The 19917-nt window shown below is 34.9% G+C and overlaps 1 protein-coding gene and 1 pseudogene across 1 annotated transcript in view; both read left to right on the top strand.

Moving 5' to 3' along the window:
* Positions 1-19917, top strand: part of LOC128163636 (uncharacterized) — a 163388-nt gene that overhangs the window by 48220 nt on the left and 95251 nt on the right. The gene's annotated exons all lie outside the window — the stretch shown is intronic.
* On the top strand, positions 5024-19904 carry LOC128163640 (aladin-like; annotated as a pseudogene).

The following is a 19917-nucleotide window of genomic DNA, read 5'->3' as shown; positions in this document are numbered from 1 at the left end:
TTTCTTGAAACTTTTAGGACTGATAAAAAACGATAAAACTTCCAGGCATTTTTTTCATTTTTTCAAAATTCACTTCCTGTTGTCCGTTTCCTGTCCCGCGACAAAAAGCTATGGACAATGAGATCTCAGAAACGATAAAGACTTGAACCTCCAAACTTTGAGGGATGATAGACCTATAGTTGTAGATGTGTTTAAACTATTTTATTTTGTTCGTAGTAACTTCCGGTCGTCACCGGAAGCACTTCAAAAATTATGTTTTTACGCATTTTATTTCTTTAACACAAAATTGAAATATAACTATAAGCGCTTTCATATGTCATCTATCCGATGATTAATAAACAAACAAAAATTACTTCCGGTGAGATATCTCAAATATCTCAGCTACTTTTTTTAAAACAAATATTATTACAGCGAGATCTCAGAAACTGTAAGTGACTAAGACACAAAACTTACATGGCTGATAGACATTTGATAGAAGATGTGTTTAACCGCTCTCATTTTGTCGACCGTCACTTCCGGTCCACACCGGGAGAGTTCAAACAATTCAAGTTGGTTAGGAGTTTATCTGTTTTTCTTTGACAATATAAGATATGTTGATAGCCAATAAAGTCCTGTTGTGTAATGGTTAAGAAATACTAACTTTCATTTTCATTGAACACTTCCGTTTGTCCGTTTCCTGTCCCGAGACAAAAAACCTTGTTTCCTAGGGATTTCAAAAACGGTGACGACTTGAACAATCAAACTTTGTGGGATGAATGAACTATGTATGTACATGTGTTTACACTATATTGTTTTGTCCGTCGTAACTTCCGGTCGTTACCGGAAGCACTTCAACAATTTGTTTTTTTTTCATATTTTATTCATTTTACATAAAATGAAAATATCAGTATTTAATCTTACATATGTCATCTATATAATGTTAAATTAGCAAATAAATTTTACTTCCGGTGAGATATCTCAAATGTCTCTATGTAGCTTTCCTTTTTACAAATGTGATGTCCGCGAGATTTTTGTCACTGTAAGCGAATTAGACACAAAACTTTCATGATTGATAGAAATTCGATTGGGGATGTGTTTAACGGGTTTAGTTTTGTCATCTGTCACTTCCGGTTTTTACCGAAAGGGTTCAAACAAATCATGTTTTTAACAAGTTTAACTGACTTTCTTTGGTGTTTCATCTAGCCTGACAAACAGTGATGTACGCTGAGCAAATGTATGATAAATACCAGCTTTTGTTTTTATTAATCACTTCTGTTTGTCCGTTTCCGGTCCCGAGACAAAAAATATTGTTTCGAAGAGATCTTAGATTTGGTAGAGACATCAACAACCAAACTTTGAGGAAAGATTGACAAATGATTGTACAATTGCTTAACATTTTTGTTTAGTTCGGCGTTTCTTCCGGTCGTCACAAAAAGTACTTCAAAAATTGATTTCTTTTTCATTCTCGTTGTTTTACATGTAAGTAACGTCTGTATATATCATTCACAATAATTATCATATCCACTTTTTTCTCTGTTAGAGAAGCAATGTCTTACAGTTAAATTGATACATGTATATCAAAACGGAAGACCTTTTTGTTGCTTTTGCAACAAGAGTCTAGTTATTATTATTTTTTTTTTTTGTCCGTTTTTTGTCCACAAGATTTCTCAGAGATGGCTAGATAGATTCTCTTGAAATTTTCAGGACTGATAACAAATGATAATATCTCCAGGCGTTTTTTTCATTTTTTCAAAATTCACTTCCTGTCGTCCGTTTCCTGTCCCGCGACAAAAAGCTATGGACAATGAGATCTCAGAAACGATAAAGACTTGAACCTCCAAACTTTGAGGGATAATAGACCTATAGTTGTAGATGTGTTTAAACTATTTTATTTTGTTCGTCGTAACTTCCGGTCGTCACCGGGAGCTCTTCAAAAATTATGCTTTTACGCATTTAATATATTTCTCGGAGAATTGAAATATAAGTATAAATGCTTACATATGTCAGCTATCCGATGATTAATAAACAAAAAAAATCTACTTCCGGTGAGATATCTCAAATATCTCATGAAGACTTTTTTTAAATAAATGTTTGAACCCCGAGATCTCAGAAACTGTAAGTGATCAAGACACGAAACTTACAGGGATGATAGACATTTGATAGAAGATGTGTTTAACCGTTTTTATTTTGTCGACCGTCACTTCCGGTCCACACAGGAAGCGTTCAAACAAATCAAGTTTTTTAAAAGTTTAACCCGATTTCTCAGAGATGCATGGATGGATTTTCTTGAAATTTTTAAGACTGATAAAGAACGATAATATCTCCAGGCGTTTTTTTCATTTTTTCAAAATTCACTTCCTGCCGTCCGTTTCCTGTCCCGCGACAAAAAACTATGAACAATGAGATCTCAGAAACGATAAAGACTTGAACCTCCAAACTTTGAGGGATGATAGACCTATAGTTGTAGATGTGTTTAAACTATTTTGTTTTGTTCGTCGTAACTTCCGGTCGTCACCGGAAGCACTTCAAAAATTATGTTTTTACGCATTTTATTTCTTTAACACAAAATTGAAATATAAGTATAAGCGCTTTCATAAGTCATCTATCCGATGATTAATAAACAAATAAAATTACTTCCGGTGAGATATCTCAAATATATCAGGTACTCTTTTTAAAACAACTATTATTACAGCGAGATCTCATAAACTGTAAGTGACCAAGACACAAAGCTTACATGGCTGGTAGACATTTGATAGAAGATGTGTTTAACCGCTCTCATTTTGTCAACCGTCACTTCAGGTCCACACCCGAAGAGTTCAAACAATTCAAGTTGGTTAAGAGTTTAACTGTTTTTGTTGGACAATGTAAGACAAATTGATAGCCAATAAAGTCCTGGTGTGTAATGGTTAAGAAATACTAACTTTCATTTTCATCAAACACTTCCGTTTGTCCGTTTCCTGTCCCAAAACAAAAAAACCTTGATTCCTAGAGATCTCAAAAACGGTGACGACTTGAATAATCAAACTTTGTGGGATGATAGAAGTATGTATGTACATATGTTTACACTATATTGTATTGTTCGGCGTAACTTCCGGTCGTCACCGGAAGCACTTCAAAAATTTGGTTTTTTTTCAAATATTATTCATTTTACATAAAAAGAAAATATCAGTATATAATCTTACATATGTCATCTATATAATGTTAAATCAGCAAATACATTTTACTTCCGGTGAGATATCTCAAATATATCTGTGTAACTTTCATTTTTACAAATTTGATGTCTGCGACATTTTTGTCACTGTAAGTGATTCAGACACGAAGCTCTCATGATTAATAGAAATTTGATTGGGGATGTGTTTAATGGGTTTAATTTTGTCAACTTTAAGAACCGGTTCTTACCGGAAGGGTTCAAACAAATCATGTTTTTAACAAGTTTAACTGATTTTATTGGGTGTTTCATCTAGCCTGATAAACAGTGATGTACGCTTAGCAAATGAACGAGAAATACCAGCTTTTGTTTTATTAATCACTTCCGTTTGTCTGTGTCCGGTCCCGAGACAAAAACTATTGTTTCAAAGAGATCTTAGATTTGGCAGAGACGTGAACAACCAAACTCTGAGGAAGGATTAACTTATGATTGTACAAATGGTAAACATTTTTGTTTAGATCGGCGTTGCTTCCGGTCGTCACAGAAAGTACTTCAAAAATTGATTTCTTTTTCATTCTCGTTGTTTTACATGTAAGTAACGTCTGGATATATCATTCATAATAATTATCATATCCACTTCTTTTTCTATGTCAGAGAAGCAATGTCTTACAGTTAAATTGATACATGTATATCAAAACGGAAGACCTTTTTGTTGCTTTTGCAACAAGAGTCTAGTTTTTTATATATACGTGATACCATTATTCCTCGCTTCGCGAGGCGGGCTTTGCCCGCCTCTCGCTGCGGTCGGTATTAAATACCTGTATCTGTTTAATTCTATTGGATTATCTTTACCAATAATGAACATTCAAACACTAATTAAAGTTTTGATATATATTCAAACTGTACTAATAATGATACAAGTATTCAATGGTTGACCAGGTACCAACAAAACTTTAGGGAGACTTTACTTCTCCTTAACAGAGAAATATGGAGAAGTTTGAGAAATTGGGGAGACTTTCATTACTTGATAATGGCATAACAATAATGATGCACCTTTAATAGTTTCAATTAGATTAGAAACAAGTCATTATGATTAAAAAATAAAACAAATTCCAAAAATTAAAAAAAAAATTATCAAGTTTATTAAATTTAAATAATTTGATGTATTCATACATTTTATAGATCAAATGTTTTGTAATTGTGTTAGCTAAAATGACAAATAATATCAGTTTCTGGTTTGTAGTGTATTTTGGTGGCATAAGTCTAACCCAACCATTATGTTGGAAGATTTTGATTTTTTAAAAACGATATTATAACTGTAAACAAAGGGTTTATGATTGTTTTAGCATACATTTGGCAGTGTTATTAGCTAATTACAAGTTACCAACAAATTCACTGTTATACAAACACTATCCTTAAAGTAATTAACATCGTTTTTTACAGCATGTTGTTGCATCAACCGTATTTATAACCCCTAAAGATAAGACAGACTAGATTAATTTATCACAAGAGGCGTAAGCTGGGTTTGTGAAGACGTCCTTAGAATTTAATAATTATCATTTTATTGCCCTTGGGATTAATTTACACGATTATGAACTCTGTGTACAAGGCGACTTTAAACTTTTGGTTCGGAGGACATTCCGACAAAGGTACCGATCAAAAAGTCCCCCTCTTCATTCTCTAGGTTAGTCCTTTGGTTGTACTTAAATGACAGTTTGTAGAATTTATGCCTGTTAGGAAAAGAGCTTTTACTTCTATTAGTATTAATATTACAGAATATTAAGTGCATACTTTTTTTTCACACGACCAGTCGGGGTACTACACAGACATTTAACCCGACCGGACCTATAGTTTACTAGAAAAAGTCGGTCGGATGTGCCTTAGTGTTAAACCCTAATGTCAGAGAACAGCATCTTCTCAATCTTTCCCTCTGCCCCCCATGGAAAGAACCATCACAATTTGTGAACAAAATGGGGGTCTGGTCAACTTGTCAAGTAGTTCTAAACCATACAAAAAGGTACACAGTCAACTTGTCAAGTAGTTCTAAACCATACAAAAAGGTACACAGTCAACTTGCCAAGTAGTTCTAAACCATACAAAAAGGTACACAGTCAACTTGTCAAGTAGTTCAAAACCATACAAAAAGGTACATAGTCAACTTATCAAGTAGTTCTAAACCATACAAAAAGGTACATAGTCAACTTATCAAGTAGTTCTAAACCATACAAAAAGGTACACTGAGTCAACTTATCAAGTGGTTCTAAACCATACAAAAAGGTACACAGTCAACTTGTCAAGTAGTTCTAAACCATACAAAAAGGTACACAGTCAACTTGTTAATAGTTCTAAACCATACAAAAAGGTACACAGTCAACTTGCCAAGTATGTCTAAACCATACAAAAAGGTACACAGTCAACTTGTCAAGTAGTTCTAAACCATACAAAAAGGTACACAGTCAACTTGTCAAGTAGTTCTAAACCATACAAAAAGGTACATAGTCAACTTGTCAAGTAGTTCTAAACCATACAAAAAGGTACACAGTCAACTTGCCAAGTAGTTCTAAACCATACAAAAAGGTACACAGTCAACTTGTCAAGTAGTTCTAAACCATACAAAAAGGTACACAGTCAACTTGTCAAGTAGTTCTAAACCATACAAAAAGGTACATAGTCAACTTATCAAGTAGTTCTAAACCATACAAAAAGGTACATAGTCAACTTATCAAGTAGTTCTAAACCATACAAAAAGGTACACTGAGTCAACTTATCAAGTGGTTCTAAACCATACAAAAAGGTACACAGTCAACTTGTCAAGTAGTTCTAAACCATACAAAAAGGTACACAGTCAACTTGTTAATAGTTCTAAACCATACAAAAAGGTACACAGTCAACTTGCCAAGTATGTCTAAACCATACAAAAAGGTACACAGTCAACTTGTCAAGTAGTTCTAAACCATACAAAAAGGTACACAGTCAACTTGTTAAGTAGTTCTAAACCATACAAAAAGGTACACAGTCAACTTGTCAAGTAGTTCTAAACCATACAAAAAGGTACATAGTCAACTTGTCAAGTAGATCTAAACCATACAAAAAGGTACACAGTCAACTTGTCAAGTAGTTCTAAACCATACAAAAAGGTACACAGTCAACTTGTCAAGTAGTTCTAAACCATACAAAAAGGGACACAGTCAACTTGTCAAGTAGTTCTAAACCATACAAAAAGGTACACAGTCAACTTGTCAAGTAGTTCTAAACCATACAAAAAGGTACATAGTCAACTTGTCAAGTGGTTCTAAACCATACAAAAAGGTACACAGTCAACTTGTCAAGTAGTTCTAAACCATACAAAAAGGTACAAAGTCAACTTGTCAAGTATGTCTAAACCATACAAAAAGGTACACAGTCAACTTGTCAAGTATGTCTAAACAATACAAAAAGGTACACAGTCAACTTGTCAAGTAGTTCTAAACCATACAAAAAGGTACACAGTCAACTTGTCAAGTAGTACTAAACCATACAAAAAGGTACACAGTCAACTTGTCAAGTAGTTCTAAACCTTACAAAAAGGTACACAGTCAACTTGTCAAGTAGTTCTAAACCATACAAAAAGGTACATAGTCAACTTGTCAAGTAGTTCTAAACCATACAAAAAGGTACACAGTCAACTTGTCAAGTATGTCTAAACCATACAAAAAGGTACACAGTCAACTTGTCAAGTATTTCTAAAGTCTAAACTCTGTAAAAAGGAACATTGTTAAATAATTCTAAACAGGTTCTTTAATTTTATACTAAGTTTCCTTGTTCTGAAGCGTATAAAAAGTTACCACATGGACTGGTCCTTGGTCAGTAGCCAGCGGTAGGGCCGGCAGAGACATATCCTATCAGTCTTGTTAGGCTACTGTGATTCTTGTTTCCCTGTTAGTGTTTGAACTAGTGGTTCCTGGTACCAAGAGGTTATAACATCTGAAATAAACCTCACAATTAACTGTTTATGTTACTGTGAAATCATCAAATGCGCCCCTTGTTTATGGGGGTCCAATGTTAGTAGGTAACTCTTGCCCTAAACTTTTTACATTGCCACGAACATATACACAACCATTTGTTCAATATTTATCAAAATTATCCCGAATACACACCAACGAAATTATGTCCCCATGAACCAGGAAAATTTTGGCTACCCAAAAAAATTGACCCCCCAAAATAATTCCACAGAATGTATCTTCCGAATGCAGGTAGTATATTTATCCAACTGCATTTCCTTTGGATGTTCTGTTTAGAAATCAATTTTAAGATTTTTTGTTCCCACAGCCTCCTTCCTACCCAGAGGTTGTGATTTCCGGGGGTGGATCAAGTAGTTTGACTCACCGAGAAAATGCCAAGTCAGCATTTCTGCCCCACAATGAGACGGTGTGGAAGAGAGCACTACATGCTTGGTAATGATTCTTATTTTGATCATTTATGTGTAACAGTATTCAAGCCTAGAGAGACAGACTAACAGACAAACAGACTAAGGTCTATTACAGACTCTCTTACATGGTCTCTCAACAGAAGTTATGATAGCGAACCGTAGCATTGTGCGTCCGTTGTTTACTTGCCTTGACTGATTGCCCATTATGACGTCACTTTGTTTTGGAGTCGCAAAGATTTATTTACGTCACCGTTTACAAATCAACAAATCAGAGGGGATTATTTTGAAATAGAGGGAATGTTATCAAGATATTATTCCTAGCCGGTCAATATTAAAAAAATATTGACCGGTCAATATTTTTCGTACGAGCTAATATTACAATTATTGACCATTTGTCTATATAGAGTTATATAGTGAGGATATACTACTGAATATAACAAATATATGTATGACATACAAACCAATACTGTGCAAGTTGGAGAACAATAATGTACTTTTGCTGTGATGAGAACCTTTATAAAAAGCCTCTCAACATACAAATGGTTACAGTAGCCTGGGTAATGACCAAAAATCTCCAGCATGGACTGAAACTTGCTGCTCATATTTCACCGGATTCAATACAGATTACAGTATTTTTTGCTGTAGGTATGAGATGGGCTCTCCAGGTGTATTACTGTGAACTAGTGTATTTCTTGCTGTAGGTATGAGATGGGCTCTCCGGGTGTATTACTGTAGACTAGTGTATTTCTTGCTGTAGGTATGAGATGGGCTCTCCAGGTGTATTCGAGGAAATTGTCAACAGTAGCAGTGAAGGTGAGAAGTTTGAATATATTAAATTATGAATTCTTCTGAAGTTATTTTGTTCATATACTAATCAAGAAAAATATTGGGGGGAGGGTAGGGGGGTTTAATTTTTGGTAATTTTACTATCTGAGTTTGAACATTGATTAACTATTGTAAAATCCATGAAATCTAACACACACATGTATATATACATGACTGAGTTTTTCTACTTTTAATTTGATTCAGAAATTTTTTTTCGGGGGGGGGGGGGGTAATTTTAAATTATTAAATTTGAATTGTCCACATTGTCCTATATGCATATTGCATTAAAACATTCTTCTGCTTACGTACATGTAAATACCACTATAAATGCACCTACCCATATATATTTTGAAATCAAAATCCAAAAATTTGTAATTTCAGAAAAATTGTTTTATGCTATGATAAATATTTGCACCTGCAGAAAAAAACCCCCAGTTGTTTATTCATAGAATCATTTTAACAAGAGCTTGGATTTGGGGTAAATATGTCAAACAGCAATGTGACGTAGGCCTGTCTATTTCATTGCTGGACACTCAGCCTTAGCTTTTTGAAATCCACACGATTTTGGCTTTTGAGCTAAGACTATGCAATCTAAGATCTATGCATGTTTTTTTCATTCGAAACCAGCCTCATTTTTAACTTGTTTTAATGCAAGAAAAGATTCAGTTACAATGTATGTCCTTTCGAAAGTCCAAGGTCTTGTTACAGAGGTTCTACTTTGAAAACTGATGTTAGCGTAGCATCCATCCTCCATTGTTTTTTTCAGTCCCTGACTGGGTCGGTGTTGCTGCCAAGAAAACCTTGACCTTTGTTCGGTGGGCCAACTCCCTCCATGGTTCTATCTTCCCCCATCTCTCTGTGAGTATAGGACTAGAACGTGTGTAATACATGTACAGTATTGGACTAGAACGCGTGTAATACATGTACAGTAAAACTTTGTTATAGCGAAGTCCTAGGGACCAATGGATTTACTTCATTATATCTGTAATTTGTTATATCTGTATAACGAATTCGTAATTACTATAGCGAATTCACTATATACATGTTTTCTTTCACCAGACTATACTTTTTGCTAATTTAGGCTTAGAATAAAAATACATTACTTTGATGCCTTTCATAATCGGATGGTGAATTGAAAAATTTATGTGAAAAATAATAAATTCATTCAAACTATTATGTTAAATGGTAGTGCAAACTTTTTAATTTGTAAAGAAGTTTCTTTTAAAAGTGTTAATTTCGTTATTATTCACCTCTACGGGACTCAAAATCAGTTTGTTATATCCGTTAGTTCGTTATATTCAAAAGCGTTTTTACCGTAAAATTTTGCAAAGATTTAATAAGAATTTTTACCAGGGACTTAAAAAAACTCATAACTTATAAAAACGTTTATATCTGAGAATTTGCTATATTCGTGTTTGTATTAAACAAGTTTCATTGTAGCTAGTATGTAGCCTAAACTTGTTGAAATTTGAGGAAACATCTCTCAATTCTATCATGAACTGGTTAATGTTAAAATGATTTGACTGTCTTTCATAATCTTTGTTGGAAAAGTTAATACTTAAGTTTATGACTACAGTGTTTGTTCTTTTTAAAGCTGTACTCTGAAAATATATACATATGCATTGTTGAATATATCCATGGTTACTTTATATAGATGTCAAATGAAGAAATCATAACCAAGTTCTCGGACATTGTGAACTGGTAAGTCATTAACAGGCAAGGTCAATATATTATATTTACATTCTACTGTGTTTTTCCATTAAATTCCGTGATGTTTAAATGCCTCTAAATGCAACACCTATTCACTGCGTATGAATTTACGAGTAATTTACATAAGTAGTTCTCAAACAGTGATTTCTAAGTTATCGGTTAAAAAATGCATTTCATGAATGTTGAAAAAACACCATGTTTTATAATTCTTCAACAAAAAAGTTGACTTTATTGTTAAAAGCAATATTTTAAGAGTTATTTATCATGGATGATATTTTCATGCTCGCCGATCTCATCTCAACAGTCTTTGTAAAAACCAGTTTAAACCGGTTTGACAAAACAGCTGTTCTTGCTGTTACTAATTTACTCCCTCCGTTATCTGCACTTTATGTCGATTTATTTAAGTAAACAATTGATTTCTTCAGTAAGAAAATGTAAATATAAGCATTTAATGATTTATTTTTGACGTCGTCGTGTCAATAACTGCCGTCAGGTGAGCAGACAAATTATCATAACGCGCTAACGCGCGTTATTCAATTTGTCTGCTCACCTGACGGCAGTTATTGACACGACGACGTCAAAAATAAATCATTCAATGCTATAATAAAAGGCAAGTTTTCAGGTATTGTAAGTAGCAAGAACTGGTAGGGCCATATAGAATTAACTCAGAGTCTGCTCACGTCTATTCAAATGGTGCTGCCAGACCGGGAGGCTAATTTTATTGCCTTTTGAATAAAGAATAAGCTGTTGAATTGATATTTACATAAAAATTGACATTTAAGGCTTTACTTGAAATATTGGAAGTATTGGGAAAACAAGATCAATTCAAGAACAAATTTTGTTTTATGTTAATTGGTATACGCAATAAATATATGGACAAGTTTTGCAATTGTACTGAACATGAAATGTTCTAATTAAATGTTTTCCATCTCTGTCATTGTCTAGGTCTAGGAGTCCTGTAAAAGCTTTTGCTTGGCATCCTCACACCCTCAAATTTGCGTATGCCCTTGCAGACGATTCCATCAAAGTGCATTCTGGGAAGAGTGACCTAGTGCCCACGCTCAAACACAAACTACAGAAGAACGTGGCAGACTTAGCATGGCAGTGAGTGTTCAGAGCCTTTATCTCTGTGTTTCATGAAATTATGTCTAATTGATTAACTGAAGTGCATATCTTTTACATTAGCTATATAGAGGATTGACAATACTATTAAAGGGAGGAATGTGACAATTTAGTAGGTTCAAAATAACTTAATACTGAAAAATTGATATAGCTTAAAATTTCATTTTCTAGAGTGAAATGGTGGGGGTTATTTTTGAAAATTTTGCCACAAGAAAACTCAAAATCTGCATGCTTTCTTAAACAGTACAAAATGACTGTGTCAAATGTTTGTCAGACTTACTTCGTTTCGTTTTGATTTTTGATTTCGTTTCGATTGGTTTTACTTTCATTTCATTATGTTTGGTTTTGTATCGATTTCCTTTTTGCACTTTACATGTACCCTATTTCAAAGCTGCTTTTAAATTAACTGAAACTTACAATAAGATTTTAATGCTGTAAATGTTGTGAAGATTTCCTGAGATTGCTGCTTTGTGTCAATGCTGGAAGAGTTTCCCTGTAATGGTCATGTTACAAAATGTATGTGTACCCTGTACTTTGTAATAGCTGTGTTGTGTTTTTAGGCCCCAGTCTGCCTCGGTCCTGGCAGTAGTCTGTCATTCCTGTAATGTCTGTGTTGTGTTTTTAGGCCTCAGTCTGCCTCGGTCCTGGCAGTAGCCTGTCTGTCCTGTAATGTCTGTGTTGTGTTTTAGGCCTCAGTCTGCCTCGGTCCTGGCAGTAGCCTGTCAGTCCTGTGTCCTCATCTGGCACGTGGAGCCCACATCACTGGCCACCAGGTACTCATATCTCACCTCTACCTAGTTAACTTAAATCTCTCCTTCTTAAATCTTACCTGTACATTTTGTACATACCTAGTATACCTATAACTCACTTCAACATACCAGGTGTGTTATACCTTAAATGTAAATACCAGGTATGTCTTTTACCTTTCAGACCGTCTACGAGTTCCTGCCAGGTGTTACAACAACAGAACCATGCTCCCGTCACCTGTCTGGCCTGGGACCCTAGCGGTCGCATCCTCCTGTCCGCCTCGCCGGTTGACACCTCTCTGATGGTTAGGATACAGTGTTTGTGACATTAATACTGATCTAGACAGTACATACAAGTATTTTTATCCTCCTCTCGTATGGTTAGGAAATTATGTAATATAAGTACAGTACTGACATTGTTAATGAATGTGTTTTAATGTTTAACTTTATTTAAAATTTTGAATTTAATCCCTGCTAAAACAATGCCATATTTAAAGTAGTTTTTATTAGTGAACATTGGCAATATAATTTTGTTTCTATAGATACTCATGATACTTATCTATTAATATAGAGATATATGAGGCAATCACGTGCTATGTGTATACCAATGAAAGTGTGACATTTTCAAGGGAAAACAGTTATTAATAATGACCATGTGATGATAGAACAGCATATATGCAATATGAAATTGTTAATGTTACAGTACATATGTGATTTTGATTTAAATTAAATCCAAATTATAGGCAGATATCAATACTTATTTACTTTAATTAACTTTCAATCCACATTGTATGTAAATATTGTGATAACAACTTCTTTATAAAGTAGTAACATTGTAGGCTTGGGATGTCCCCATGGAGACGTGTGTTCCGCTTCGGCGGTTAGGAGGGGGCGGAGTCTCCCTCATCAAGTGGTCACCAGACGGATCCAAAGTCTTCTCGGCCACGCCTTCCCAGCTGTTCAGGTATTTGATGGGAATTCTTAGTGTCTCTTTTTAAGTCCTAAGTTTTCTCTACTACTTTCTCAGCTGTAACTCCAGTGGAAGGTCTAAAACCAAAGTCCTTAAAATCTAAGGGCTTCATCGCCTCATCTTCTTAAATATGTAATTCAAGGAAAGTTATTTGAGGAAAACTAACCTTGGGCCAAATAATGTTAAAAGTGCAAATTCCAGAACTTATGTCCTTATTGAAACTCAAAGTCTTGTCTGCCACTGTTTGGCTGTACAGGTACATAATTATGTAACTAATGGCTGTACAGGTAACTGATGGGAATGCTCAGTGTCTCTATTGAAGTCCACAGTCCTTTCAGCTGTTAAGCTAACTCCAGTGGAAGTTCTAAAACTAAAGTCCTTTCAGCTGCTCAAGTCTGAGGTCTTCATTCTCACATTTTCTTTAAGTAAGGAAGTGTGAAGTTATTTTAGGAAAGTGTGAAGTTATTTTAGAGAAAACTTATCATGGGCCAAAAATTTTATACATGTAAGTGCAAATGCCAGAACTAAAGTCCTTATTTCAATATTGAAACCAAAAGTCTTTCCTGCCACAACTTGTGGGCTGACCAGGTTATATCCCAGTGAGATTCCTTAGAGATGAAAGATGAAACTTAAATAGGGGTTGGTACATGATCAAATCTTCCGTAAAGCCCTTCGGGCCCGAAGGGCTTCATGGGGTGTGATCACGTGACAAACTTGTATCCCAATATACAACTAAAAATGATACCTTATTTCTTCTTCTGATTAAAACTACTAACTAAAAAGATATTTTAGATCCAGTATATTTCATATTGAAACAGACATTTCTCCTTTATGCTGGTTATATGAAGACTTTGAATTTCAGGGTGTGGGAAACCAAGCAATGGACGTGTGAGGTCTGGACCAAGTGTACAAGTCGTTGTAAGGTAGTGTAGAAGTCATTGTAAGGTAGTGTACAAGTCATTGTAAGGTAGTGTACAAGTCGTTGTAAAGTAGTGTACAAGTCATTGTAAAGTAGTGTACAAGTCATTGTAAGGTACTGTACAAGTCATTGTAAGGTACTGTACAAGTCATTGTAAGGTACTGTACGAGTCATTGTAAGGTACTGTACGAGTCATTGTAAGGTACTGTACGAGTCATTGTAAGGTTCTGTACGAGTCATTGTAAGGTACTGTACAAGTCATTGTAAGGTACTGTACAAGTCTTTGTAAGGTAGTGTACAAGTAGAGTACAAGTTGTTCTAAGGTAGTGTCCAAGTCATTGTAAGGTAATGTACAAGTTGGTTTAAGGTAGTGTACAAGTCCATGTACGGTATTCTACAAGTTGTTTAAGGTAGAGTACATTAGTTCAAGTCATTGTAAGGTAGAGTACAAGTTTTTTCTTTTAAGTAGTGTACAAGTCGTTGTAATGTTATTTTAAACAACAAATTGAAGAGAGATGCTAAGGGGAGGAGAATCAGGTGAGCAAATTAAAGAGACAGGGGGAGAATCTATTCTCTCTCAGTTGCTTTGTACCATAAAGGCACAGTGGTATAGGAGTCCGCTATAGGTAGGGGCATTATTTAATCATACAAAGTTGATACCAAGGAGACTGGATGCTCAACAAATTAACCATCAGATCTACCCCTTAATTCTAGATTTTAGTGAGCTCTACTATTTTTTTTTAAGGCGTCGAGCTAATGCTCGGCAGCCTTCTAGCGATCGTCTGGATTGGCAATCGTCCAAAAATTCATGCACTGCACCGCCTTTTAAATGCGCACAGAAAATAAGTTCTTTTAAGTATTAAATGTATTACAATATTTTTATTCCATTTATTTAACTAAATTGTGTACAAAAACCCATCTTTGCCTACCTGGTTATTGACAACTCATTGCATAAGTATAAATTTGCTGAAACAAAAAATGGCGGATGAATACAATAAGATGTAAACATTTTGCAAATAGTAACTAAGTTTATCGCTTACATTTTAATTGGAGACCATGCCCGATAGAAATAAAATTTAATATGTAAATTTACTATTTATCGGGCACGGTCTCCAAAATAAATGTAAGCGATAAACGTATCTAGTGATTTTGTTGCAATAAGAAAACACGATAATGCAGTTGGTTTGGTCGAGCATTTTAGATAGCACATGTTGTGGATTTGTTTGTAAACAATCACCCATGATGAGTTATTGTATTATAAACGCATCGGTACCTATTTTATAAGGAAATATACTGATTTTTGTTTTTAAAGCAGCACAAAACATAATTCATTTACTTTTTTATTCTAGTAATATTTGATATACGACTATTAGTAGAGAACTGGAGAAATTTAAATTATTGATATCATATATATTCTATATAAAAGAAAATGTCAGCTCGACGCCTTTGTGGCCGTTCCGGCCTTTGATTTTAGAAAAGAAACCCCAAATATTTTTGGTTTGAAATTTGAATACTCTCCTATATATATATTAAAAAATTGTCCATGACCATTTAGCCCTATTAGAAATATGTAATTTCCCACACAGTGCAAAGTGAGCTCAGTTTTAACTGCATCATGCATCGAGCTACTAATTAATAATTAAAAAATTAATGAGTATAAATATGTTTTTAAGAATTATAACCCTAATGAAATGCATGTACATGTAACTCGCTTTCTCTCACAGGCGGCTTGTTGGAGTCCTTTATTTTACAGAGATGGCTATAGTCTAAAATTGGCCATGACTATCCAGCTCTATTAGCATGATTAGAAATGCAAAGTGAGCTCTGTTTTACCTGAATCATGCATTTGACTGCTAGTGAAATACATGCACATGTACATGTAACTCTCTCTTTTGTTTTCTCTGACAGGCGGCGTGCTGGAGTCCTGATGGTAGAACCTTGCTGTTTGCAACAGAATCTGAACCAATCATATACTCTCTTACATTTTCCACCAGCATTGATGATACGAGCACTGTGATTGGTGGATCTCAGTCAGCTGTTGTGTCTGTCAGCTTGGCAGAGGTGGATCTAGTTACAGAGGATGGGGACATTGTAAGGTAAGAACAGTAACTCTTGCTTAGTCCCAGCAGAATCTCTGAGTTTTATCATAATGGCAAACATATAGAATTTGGAAACATTTTCCAGTCATATATGGCATATTTTAGGGGGGGGGGGGGGTTAATATTTTGCAGCAAAATATTGAACCTGAGTTTTGAAAATTGCATGTTGTTTTGAACCCAGATTCAAAATTTTGCGGAATCAAAGTTTTATATGACTCACATCTAGGAGGTTTCAATGATTCTCATCCCTTCATAACCAAATCGAGGATAAGCAGCGACCCTATGCGATATTGGCTGGGAGAAGAATTAACTTTAATACCATTCTGATTGTCACAAATAACTGAGAGTAATTTTCATCTGTTGCTGATTGTGACATCATTGGTCGTGTTTTTTTTTCAGGGTCGGGGGACTAGTGCAGAGCATGGTGATGGACCGACACGGAGAGAGACTGGCGGTCACACTACACGGTATGGTACAGAACCTTTTTACACTGGAGGTCATACTAGGTTTAAAACTTAAAGACCATGAAAAAAAGCACCGTCTTTAAATTTACCTCATCAGTGTACCCCTCTCAATCAACTGAGTTGAGGCCCGAGATTGGATGTTAGAAAATAATTTATAATTGTTTACTTGTCCTGTGTATACCATGTCTAACGCTCGTGACGATCGTGCAATTTACTTCTGTCTTTTCATCTATACCTTGACAGTAAAATCCAATGTCTATTAGCACAATTATATAATTCATTATACAATCTACAGTTTGTTTTTCCTTGTACATATACATATTTAAACAATAAAATGCTTTCTTTGGTGATTCATTCGGGATATGAAGGTAGCGACATTGCAGAAAAAATACATAACCCGCGTTAGTGGGTTATGTAAATTTTTTCTGCAATGATCGCTACCTTCATTACCCAAATGAATCACCAAAGAAAGCATTTTATTGTTTATATTAACATCTTTCTTTAAGCCAATTGATAAATTGATTATGAAAATTAAGTAAAATTCACTAAATTACCGTTAATGTACGCAAGTACGTTAACTAAAAGAAACAGCCAAATCGCCTCCTGTGAGACTGAGAGTCTGCCGTCGTCATGATTATTTCGTGCAGTCCGTGATTTTTCCTAGGTACCGTAGTTGTAGGACTCGACCAATCGATAAACTGGGCGTGTCAAGTTTGGTCCTGTCACTTTCTTGTCAGTTTCAGCCGCTGTAGATTTCGACCAATCAATAAACGGGGCGTGTAGATTTCAATCTGGCTGTTTCTATAGAGCTATGAATTAACTATAAGTTTCCGTAAGAAATAGAGGGAATAATACTTGGTAGATGTAAATATATAAATATGATAGTTTTCAAGATCATCAGAAAAACTATAATAAGAGCGTTTTAACATCCCATGTATATAGACATGTATACACAGGCGAGCGTGTTTTCCCTTAAGGCTCCACCCCCCACCTGAACTTACCTGAGGTTAACCGACCAGTTGAAAACCCCGGTCTTTAAACAAGATATTTTCACTTGTTCTCATCAGAGTGTAAAAGAGAAGACCACGTGCAATTTACAACAAATTGTTGGTCTGATTTGCAGCTAAATTCTTTGTTCACATAAAACATGTGTAGAAGTACGCTGGTAGAGCTTGCAATGCTTCACTGATGTAGCTGTTGATATAAAAGTATTGTTGACATCAATGACACCATAGAGGTGGGTATCAAATGTTATAATGTATTGATGTCCTTGTTAATCTGTTTGTAGACGACAAGGGACAAGTGTTGCCGTACGTCGCCCTCTTCAGAACACGGATTAATCCAATGCTGGAAATCACACCTTGGTGAGACCTCACAAATCTTTTCAAAAATTTATTATCTTTAATATCTCCCTCCCCCCCCCCCCCCAAGGAAAATGTTTCTTTCTTTAATACCAGGTTCAGTGTCAATGTCATTCATTTCATTACGTCAACTTCTGTCGTCACAATGATGAATTTTACTGCCATTTTGATATAAAAAAAATTGAAATGACTTTAGTGGTTTAAAAAATTGAGTCATTTTCATATTATCTGGTACAATCTTCCATTGGAAAAGAATGCCCCTTGAATACTTCAGCTAGAAAAATAAAATAAAATGTTTTGTCTTATGATTTATTTTACAAATGTGGGTGTATTTCTAAGTCGCAGTTTGTTGCTTTGTCTTTCAGTGGCTTGATTCAGGGAGAGTCTGGGGAATACCCGCTACATGTGTCATTCCAACCCAGTTTTGACAAAGGGGCTCTCCTGTCCATTGTGAGTGTAAATTACAGGTTTAAAATCATGTAAATTAGAAATGTCTTGATTAATATGCAATTCTATAAAAAATTTACAAACTTTACTCTGTGTTTCAAATTACTAAAAGTAGATAATTTAATAATTTGCACAAATTCATACTTGTGACATTAGTAATGTTTTATTGGTAAAGATGCTGGTAAATGATTCGATTTTTACTGTATTCTATGTTTGCAATATAAAAATGATTAAAAAAAAATAGTGTGAAAAAGATCATTGCCTGAAAGAAATATAGAATAGTATTATAGGTACCATGGTACATGTATTTTGATTCTGATTATTTTAGATCTGGAGTTCTGGCGTGGTACGATACGTCCCTCTTTACTTCATTCCCAGTGAGGAGATTCAGAACATTCAGCACAGACATGTAGCCCCTCCCTCCCTAAACGGACAGATCCTCTCTCCCATACCCTCACACTGACAGCGTCCAGTACAGAAACCCACCCTTAAGGAACAGATCCTTTATCCCATACCCTCACACTGATTACAGAGATTATATAGAATACTAGTGATAAAAACAGACAAAAATTCTTCCCTGTGTCATTTTACTGATACCGCTCGACAAAGAGACTTATTGTATCCACCATATCCAATCGATGACCATGGATACTACTGCACAGCTTGTCTCTTCTATTATCATAGTGCAAGAACCGCAAGTTATTGCCATACAGTAGGCTGATTTATGACTAGAACATTAGAACATACAAATCATGGTTCAAAACATGAAAAGAGAGAGAGAGAGAGAGAGAGAGAGAGAGAGAGAGAAAGAGAGAGAGAGAGAGTCCATTGTGTTACTCTCATAGTGAAACAAGCTAGGGCCTATTTCGTATCCTTGTGACGTCTGGGTTTATATTCTCATCAAGCACATCAGACTGTATTCAACATGTCAGTAATTGAAGCAGTGGCATTTATTAACGAAAAAGATGTTTTGATATTTATGCACTTTGTTCTAAATCAACAATTTGCAGCAATATGATTCACATTATAATTATTTATTACATACTTAGTAATTAAAACAGTTTTTTTGCATATGTGATAAAGATGACATCCCAAAACTCATATCGGCCTCCGGGGCTGATACAGGTTATCAGCCCTAGGGCTGATACGGATCCGTATCTCACCCCTTGCCTTTTTTCCGTTTCGGCATTTGTGGATGTTTACAGAAGGAAACTAAAACATTTCTTACATCAACATTTTTAAATGCAGTTGAACACTTCAGTTTTGGAGCAGTTAATTTTAAAACACTAGGAAATTCCGGTTCAGTAGCTACATGTTTGGTAAAACAAGATCTCATATTTTATTTAATACATGTACAGACTACTTTCAAATAATATTTAAAATCAATTTGTTCAAGTTGATGCCCTTTTAATTTTTTTTATTACTAAGTATGTAATAAATTTAATAATAAATACCCTTTTCAATATCAAAGCCTGTATCAGCCCTCGACCAATATCATCCCTCGGGCCTTTGGCCCTCTGGCTGATATTGGAGTCTCGGGCTGTGACTGGCTGTGATATGGAAAAGGGTATGTATTATTCTCTATTTATATTGTGGAAATTTGTTTTTCTTTATAAATCAGTTTCATATTTAGTTTGTATTGAATACATGTATATCTGATAGGTACAAAAAGTTTGTTATAGTAATAAAAGATAAATCAAATTCGTTTTAATGAATGAC

This window comes from Crassostrea angulata, chromosome 9, assembly GCF_025612915.1.
Source record: "Crassostrea angulata isolate pt1a10 chromosome 9, ASM2561291v2, whole genome shotgun sequence".
Classification (NCBI taxonomy): Eukaryota; Metazoa; Mollusca; class Bivalvia; order Ostreida; family Ostreidae; genus Magallana; species Magallana angulata.
The sequence above is the reverse complement of the archived record's forward strand: the minus strand, read 5'-3'. Positions and strand labels throughout refer to the sequence as shown.